The sequence below is a fragment of the Talpa occidentalis genome, unplaced genomic scaffold (assembly GCF_014898055.3).
Source record: "Talpa occidentalis isolate TD23 unplaced genomic scaffold, MPIMG_talOcc4v2.1 talOcc4.15, whole genome shotgun sequence".
Taxonomy (NCBI): Eukaryota; Metazoa; Chordata; class Mammalia; order Eulipotyphla; family Talpidae; genus Talpa; species Talpa occidentalis.
Genome location: NW_023601543.1, coordinates 55,365,143 through 55,374,222, shown reverse-complemented (window position 1 = coordinate 55,374,222; position 9,080 = coordinate 55,365,143).

The following is a 9,080-nucleotide window of genomic DNA, read 5'->3' as shown; positions in this document are numbered from 1 at the left end:
TAAGAACTGGGGTACAGGTCAGAGGTGTGGGAGGGTAAGAGAATTCACCAGAGAGAGCGGGGAGCAGAACAGGCAGAAAGACCAAAGACACTACTGAGAGGAGCAGTGGGCGAGGCAAGAGAGGTCTGCTGCGCCATGTGGGTTTCTCCCTTCCCTACAGGATATGGAACCTGTGCTTCAGAGGCTGCGGATAGCTTCACAGCATGGCGCTCAGCCTGCTGCGACACCAGGGAGGCCCTATTTTATATATTTTTTACATCATTTTCATTTTTGCACAATGTATGCATTTTCACCTTGGTTATAGTCCCCATACAATTCCTAACCCCTTGTTTTGATCCTATTCCCTTCTTCCCCCTCCCCCAGTGTGAGACAGAATGGGGAACAGAACAGGCAGACTGGAATACACTGCTGAGGGGAGCAGCAGGGGAGACAGCCGAGGTCTGCCACGCCATGTGGGTAGCTCTCTGGCCAGCCAGGGATCTAACATGCGTTGCAGAGTCTGTGGAAAGCTTCATAGTGCTGCGCTCAACATGCTGCACCACTGGGGAGGCCTTGATTTTGGTTTTTACTTTATTATAATTAGTCTTTTTCCTGGTCCCTTATTTAGGTTTTCTAAATTCCTATTATGAGTGAGACCATCCGGTATTTTTCTTTTTCTCCCTGGCTTATTTAGCTGAGCATGATCCCTTCCAGCTCCATCCATGTTACTGCAAATTGCATGAGTTTCTTTTATTGATTGCTGAGTAATATGCCATTGTGTATATGTACCACATCTTTTTGATCCAGTCATCTATTATGGGGCATTTGGGTCGTTTGTAATTTTTGTTCTCCCTGATGCTTGTTTTCTAATTTGTCCTATGCATTGGGACACTGTGTCTTTGGTCCTGGCTGGCATCTCTTTGGTGTGCTCTTTCTGGGATGTTGGGAACTGGTGATCTAATCGAGTCCAATACTGTTATGCCGGAAGACCAGTAGGGCAGTGGTATTATGGATATGTTAATGGTCTCTGTCCCTAAAAATCTCCTTCTTCTGTATTTGTTTAATTCCAGAGGTGGGCCTTGAGGTTCCACAGACTGTCCTAGCTGTAGCTGGATCGCCCTCTGGGCTACAAATTGCTGGATCCCCCTCTGGGCTTGGACTTGTTGCCAGGTGGGGCCTGGCTTGTGGGGGCCTTCAGCTCACCTCTGACTTTGGGGACAGCCCTTTCTCAGTTCCAAACAACAGCTTTGGTGAGGTCCCAATGGGTGCAGAGTTCCCTGTCTTAAATATGGCGCATCTCAGATTATTATTTTTTTAGTCTTGCTCCTTGACCATCAGTTGTACTCTTTTCCTCACTAGTTTGAATATATTTGAATGACTCCACAAGTGCTCTTGAAGAACAGATAGGCATGGCTTTGATTTATTTGTGTAGTTATTCATTCAGCAAAAAGTTATAGGACATTTATTACCACATATCTGGTCTTATGCTGAATACAGGGAATGTGATTGTAAACTTGACTGGTTGGTTGTCTTTGAAGATTTGTTATAGTGGGTCTGAGTAAATAAGCAATGTCTAGAGAGTTTGAAGGGTACTAGGTGGGCATAGGCAAAAGGGGGTGGCAGGGAACATGGAGGGGTCATCTGAAAATGATTTAGAAAGGGGTGGATGCTTCATATTGGATGAGTACAGGAGCTCTGAAGGTAGAGAATATGAAGGGTGTTGCAGTCAAAGGAAACTGGAAGAGGTGGGGAGGGGCTCTGACATAGTCAAAGATAGGCATTTATGTACTTGGTTAAAACTGGAACAAAGTTTTTTTTAGGGGAGAAGAGACGAAACTGGGGGCATGAATAGGAGCCAGGATGTTGATAGCCCTGAATGCTGGGTCAGAAAACTGGGATTTTACTCTGAAGGCTATGAGGGCAAATAATGAAAATGCCTTAAGCAGATGATATCTACACCCCCCTTCTCACCCCACCCAATGATGTACTGATGATGCACCGGTTAGGTGGATGGGAGTGGGTCAATGGGAGACTGGTAAGGAGGATATTGGTATCTTGGAGAGAGATATGCCATGTTTCACTGCACCCTATGTGTGTGTTGGGAGGAAGTGTGTGTAGTTGTTATATAGGTATGTAAAATATATATAAAATAGAGCCTATTATAAAATATCTGTGTAATAGAATATATACATAATAGATCTATGCATACACATGTACATAGAGTTGTGTTTCTATAATTCTGTGTGTGCATATGTATATTCAGGAGCCATCTCTTTGCCACAGGTGTAAAATAGAAAATATTTCAGTGGAAAAATACTCCCCAAGGAAAGCTGAAGAGTGGGAAAGGGCTAACAAAGATTCATTTATTGACCAAACTTGAGTTCTGCTCCTCTGAGTCCTCTTTTCTACTAGACCTCATCCTTGGGCATTGTCTTCCCTGCCTACTACAGTTTTAGAAAGAATCTGACTCACTCAGTTTAGGGAGAATCCCTAACACTTTCCATCTCATTACCCTGGCTTCCCTTTAGCAAGAATCGTATTAAGTCCTTTAAACAAGGCTCCATCTACCCTTGATGTATCTTCTTAGTAATTTTCTATCCAACAAATCTGCTTTTTGGTTATATCCCAGGGCCCTGACTGATAAGAAGTGTGAAAAACAAAAGGAGAAGTTGTAGAAGGCGAGAGAGAATGTACACAGTCAGAAGTGCTAGGGCACTGCTTGATAATATGCATTGGTTGGGAGCTTTCAAAAAGTTATATTAAAATGGAGAGAGGGGCGGAGCAACATGGCGGCGAGGAGATGCTGCGAGTAAGATCTCCCATTAAAAAAAGTTAATAGGGAGGAAAAGCGGCAGGTCCCAGTGAGAACTGGGACACGGAAGATAAACGGACGACTCCAGCAAACTGCCCTAAGAAGAAAGTTGCCATAAAAGAGGACTAGAAGGGAGGAAAGCGCAGAACCCTGCTCCCCTCCCCCGCCCACAAAGTCAGCACTCTCCGACCCGCAGAGAGGAGGAAAAAAACAAACTAAAACGACCAACAAGAACAAACTACGCAGCAAGCGGGACTAGGAGTGGAAAGGAACTATTGCAACCACCACACCCTGTGAACAGGAGCTTTGGAGAACCCTGCAGGATTCGCCGCGTTGGTGAGCCAACGGCTCCGGGCTCCATTAGAGAACAAAGAGACTCTGGAGGAGACCTGCACACAACCCCGGGCCGGCCGGTAAGCTTGCACGGAAAAGCTGCACACTTGGCACACTTGAAAAGCAAACGCGGACCAGGATCGCAGCTGCCCAGGTCCCCGCGCCTGCGACCTAGGCTTGCGGGGAGACGCGCAGAGGCACTCACTGAGGTGAAAGTCCCTCACTGAGTAAGCAGGAACCAGGCGCCCAGGCACGGGAGCGGGGTGCAAAAGGCGCCATTCCCGTGCCACTGAACTGGGCTACAGCCCGCATCCTGGACCTGAGGGCTTTGGAACTGAGACCCGGGGCACAAAATTCGGGGCGTGGGTTCTCCACGATGGTGGGGCACAAGGCAGACACAGCACCCCAAAGCCATTGAGGTTTACCCTACCATTCTCACTCTGTTCCCTGTCCCACGGGGGTGGGGGGGTTGAAAAACAGCCCCCCAAGGACAATAGGAGAGATCTCTGGCGCCACCTAGCGACCAGAAAAAAAGTCACTCCCCATAGAACAGGGAAATTTCTTAAGAAAAGACTTCTTGAAAAGGGCAGAAGGCTTCTGGAGGACCCATTGGCCAGCTGGGAAGTTAGCCCACACTAGGCCCCTTCCGACCAGCAGTCTGAGTCCACAGAGGGAGCGGGCACCCACGTCCGGGGCAGACCGCGCACACAGAAGAGTGTGCCTGAGTCCGGATGCACAGGGACTGCGTCCCGCTTCACCATTTTAGAACAGGGACATTTCTTCAGTAAAGACTGCCTAAAACCAGCAGAAAGCTCCCCCAGAAGCCAGAGATGGTTCCTGGAGGAGCCAGAGGGGAGCGGATAAGTTCACCCAAGATGCCGGCCAGTCTGAGCAACACAGTGTCCCAATGCATATGACAAATTAGAAAACAGACAGTAGGGAGTAGAATAACCACACGCAACCTAACAACTCCTCAGGAAAGAAGCACACCACAAAAAGAAAACCACCCTCCAGATTGCAACGAGAGTAACTTAGAAGAACTTCTGAGCCTTCCAGAAAGAGAATTTAAATTGCCATGATTAAAACGTGACAGAAGTCATAAAGGAAAACAATGATCAGAAGAAGGAAATTGAGTCCCTAATGAGGGAAAACAATGGTCAGAAGAATGAAATTGAGTCCCTAAAGAGGGAAGTAAAAGAAATGCAAGACATCAAAGAATTAATGGAGGAACTAAAGAACTATGGGAAAAGCAATGAAAGCAGAATAGATGAAATGGAAGAACGAATAAGTACTCTTGAAGACACAGAAATAAAAAGAACCAAAACAGAAAAGGAAAGAGAAGTACGAAGGAAAAAGAATGAAGAAAGACTTTGGGAACTATCTGACTCCATGAGGAAAGGCAATATAAGAGTTATAGGAATTCCAGAAGGAGAGGAGAGAGATGTAGGAACAGAGAAAATGTTCCAGGAGATAATTGAAGAGAACTTCCCAAATGTGAAGAAGGAGCTGAAAATTGATATACAAGAAGCAAGAAGAACACCAAACTTCCACAACGAAAGGAAAAACACAGCAAGACACATAATAGTAAAGCTCCCAAGAATCCAGGACAAGGAAAAAATAATGAAGCTGACAAGAGGGAAGAAACAGATAACATTCAAAGGAAAACCAATCAGGCTGACATCAGACTTCTCTGAAGAAACACTACGGGCAAGGAGAGAGTGGAGGGACATAGTCAACAGACTCCAAGAAAACAGATGCCAACAAAGAATACTCTATCCTGCAAAGCTCTCCTTCCTCTATGAAGAAAGAATAAGGAACTTCCCAGACAAAGAGAAACTCTGGAATTTCATTATGACTAAACCCCACTCCAAAAAATACTACAAGGAATCCTAAAGCCAAAACCTCAGAGGGATGAATAACAACGAAAGAAGACCAAAAAAAAGTTATTAAAAGAATAAATAAATAAAATCAAGGGAAAGACAAACACAATGGCAAATACAGATGCTAACATATCAATATTAACTCTAAATGTAAATGGACTAAAATTTTCAATAAAAAGACACAGAGTTGCAGCCTGGATTAAGAAACAAAACCCACCTTTTGCTGTCTCCAGGAACACATTTAGCTACAAAATAAAAATAGGCTCAAAGTTAAAGATGGAAAACAATCCTACAAGCAAATGGACCAAAAAAGAAAGCAGGAACAGCTATACTTATATCAGATAAAACAGACTTCAAACAAAAAAAAATAAAAAGAGACCCCAATGGTCACTACCTTATGGTCAAGGGGACAATACTTCAGAAGAAATAACACTCATTAACATATACTCACCAAACGAAGGAGCACAAAAATATATCAGACAACTGTTGTCCTCTCTGAAAACAGACATCAGAGAAAACACATACGTAGTGGGAGACTTCAACACACCACTGTCAACAATGGATAGATCAACAAGACAAAAAATAAGTAAAGAAACTAAAGCTCTAAATAAGGACCTAGAGCATTTGGGCTTAACAGACATCTATAGAACACTAAACCCAAAAAAAATGGAGTACACATTTTTCTCAAGCGCACATGGATCATTCTCCAGGATCGATCATATACTGGGGCACAAGACAAACATCAACAGATAAACCAAGATTGAAATCATACCAACCATCTTTTCTGACCATGAACATATCAAACTAGAAATAAACCATAAAAAGAAGGCAAGGAACTATCCTACCTCATGGAGATTAAAACCACACTACTGGAAGACCACTGGACTAACGAGGAGATCAGAGAAGAAATTAAAAAATTCTTTGAATTGAATGACAAGGAGGACACCAATATCCTAAATGTATGGGATGCAGCAAAAGCAGTAATAAGAGGAAAATATATAGCAATAGAAGTTCACATCAAAAACCAAGAAAGAACTGAAAGAAACAACCTAATCTCGAAGCTCAGAGATCTAGAAAAAGAACAACAAAAAAAACCCAAAGCCAGTAGAATAAAAGAAATAATAAAAACTAAAGCAGAAATAAATGAAATTGAAACTAAAAAAACAATCCAAAAGATCAATGAAACCAAGAGCTGGTTCTTTGAAAAATCAATAAAATAGACAAACCCCTAGCCAGGCACACAAAGGAAAAAAGGGAGAAAGCACAAATAAACAGGATCATAAATGAAGGAGGAGAAATCACAACGGACACAGCAGAAATCAAAAGAATAATCAGTAACTACTATGAACAGTTGTATGGAAACAAGTTCAACAATCTAGAGGAGATGGACAAATTCCTACAACTCTACAATCACCCAAAGCTAGAGAAAGAAGAAATAGAACACCTAAGCAGACCAATTACAAGCAGCGAAATTGAAATGGTAATCAAAAACATTCCCAAAAACAAAAGCCCAGTACCTGATGGATTTACAAATGAATTCTACCAAACATTCAGAGACGAATTAGTGCCTATCCTTCACAAACTCTTCCAAAAAATTGAGAAGGAAGGACAATACCAAACACGTTCTATGAAGCCAACATTACACTAATACCAAACCGAATAAGGACAACACAAAGGAAAAACTACAGGCCAATCTCCCTAATGAACACTGATGTAAAAATCCTCAATAAAATTTTAGCTATCAGAATCCAACAATGTATCCATAAGATAATTCACCACGACCAAGTAGGATTCATTCCAGGGACACAAGGATGGTTTAACATCCGAAAATCAATCAACGTTATCCAACACATCAACAAAAAGAAAATAAAAACCATATGATAATATCAATTGATGCTGAGAAAGCTTTTGACAAAGTGCAACACCCATTCATGATAAAAGCCCTGGAAATTCTTGGGATACAAGGAACATACCTCAACATCACAAAGGCCATCTATGACAAGCCAACAGCCAGTATCATCCTCAATGTTGAAAAGCTGAAAGCATTTCCATTAAGATCTGGAACAAGACAAGGATGTCCACTCTCACCACTGCTTTTCAATATAATACTGGAAGTCCTAGCCAGAGCAATAAGACAAGAGAAAGACATCCAAGGAATCCAAATAGGAAAGAAGAAGTCAAACTATCCCTATTTGCAGATGATATGATAATATACATAGAGAACCCAAAAACTCCACAGAAAAACTAATTCAACTCATCAATCAATTCAGTAAAGTGGCAGGATACAAAATCAACATGCAAAAGTCAGTAGCCTTCCTGTACAAAACAATAAATCTGAAGAAGAAGAAATAAAAAAACATCCCTTTTATTATCGAAACAAAAAACAAATATTTGGGATAAATCTAACAAAAGAGGTAAAGGACCTATACAAAGAAAACTATAAAACACTGTTAAAAGAAATAGAAGAAGACACAAAGAAATGGAAAGACATCCCCTGCTCATGGCTTGGAAGAATAAACATTATTAAAATGGCCATCCTACCAAAAGCAATATACAGATTCAATGCTATTCAATCAAAATTTCAATGTCACTCTTCAAAGAAATAGAATAATTATTGATGAAATTCATATGGAATCACAAAAACCCCGAATAGCCAAAGCTCTCCTGAAAAAAAAGAAGGAAATGGAGGCATCACACTCCCAGACTTCAAACTCTACTACAAGCCATAATCATCAAAACTGCATGGTATTGGAACAAGAAAGACATACAGACCAATGGAATCGAATAGAAAATCCAGAAATAAACCCACAGATTTATGGTCACTAATCTTTGACAAAGGAGCAAAGACTATGCATTGGAGCAAAGAAAGTTTGTTCATAAATGGTGCTGGGAAAACTGGGTCGCTACATGCAAAAGAATGAAGCTTGACCACTACCTCACACCATACACAAAAATCAACTCAAAATGGATTAAAGAACTAGACATAAGACCTGAAACCATAAAACAGAAGGAATATAGGCGAAACACTACGTGATTTGCACATCAAAGACATCTTTACAGACACATCACCCAAAGCAGTGATAGTGAAGGCAAGATAAACAGCTGGGACTACATCAATTAAAGAGCTTCTGCACAGCAAAAGAGACAATAACAAAACAAAGAGAAACCCCACCAACTGGGAGAACATTTTTGCACCCAACACTAATGATAAAGGACTGATCACAAAATCTGCAAAGAGCTGATGAGACTCAGCAACAACAAAGAAAATAACCCAGTCAAAAATGGGCAGAAGAGCTAAAAAGAAACTTCTCTGAAGAGGAAATGCAAATGGCCAACAGACATATGAAAAAATGTTCACATCACTTGTAATCAGGGAAATGCAAATCAAAACTACCATGAGATACCATCTTACACCAGTGAGAATGGCACATATTAAAAAAACTAGCAACAACAAATGTGGCGAGGATGTGGAGAAAAAGGAACTCTTGTGCACTGTTGGTGGGAGTGCAAACTGGTCCAACCACTATGGAGAGCTGTGTGGAGATTTCTGGACCTACTAAACATAGAGCTTCCATATGATCCAGCAATTCCACTCCTAGTATTTACCCAAAGGACACAGAAACATCAATTCCAAAGAGCACTGCACGCCCTATGTTTATAGCAGCACTGTTTACAATAGCTAAGCTTTGGAAACAGCCCAATGCCCCAAAATAGATGACTGGATCAAGAAGATGTGGTACATATATACCATGGAATATTACTCAGCATTCAAAAAAGATAAACACATGCAATTTGCAGCAACATGGATGGCGCTGGAAGGGATCATGCTCAGCGAAATAAGCCAAAAAGAAAAAGAAAAATACCGGATGGTCTCACTCATAGCAGGAATCTAGAAAACTTAAATAAGGGACCAGGAAAATGAATAACTTAAGAAAGTGAAAATCAAATCAACAAAAAACTATGAACCAGAGACACTTTTTGGGGGTGGGGCCGGGAGGGGAGGGATTGGGGTCAGAATGGGGCATTGCAATTGTATGGGGGAATATAAAAATAAAATTTAATTATTTAAAAAAAAT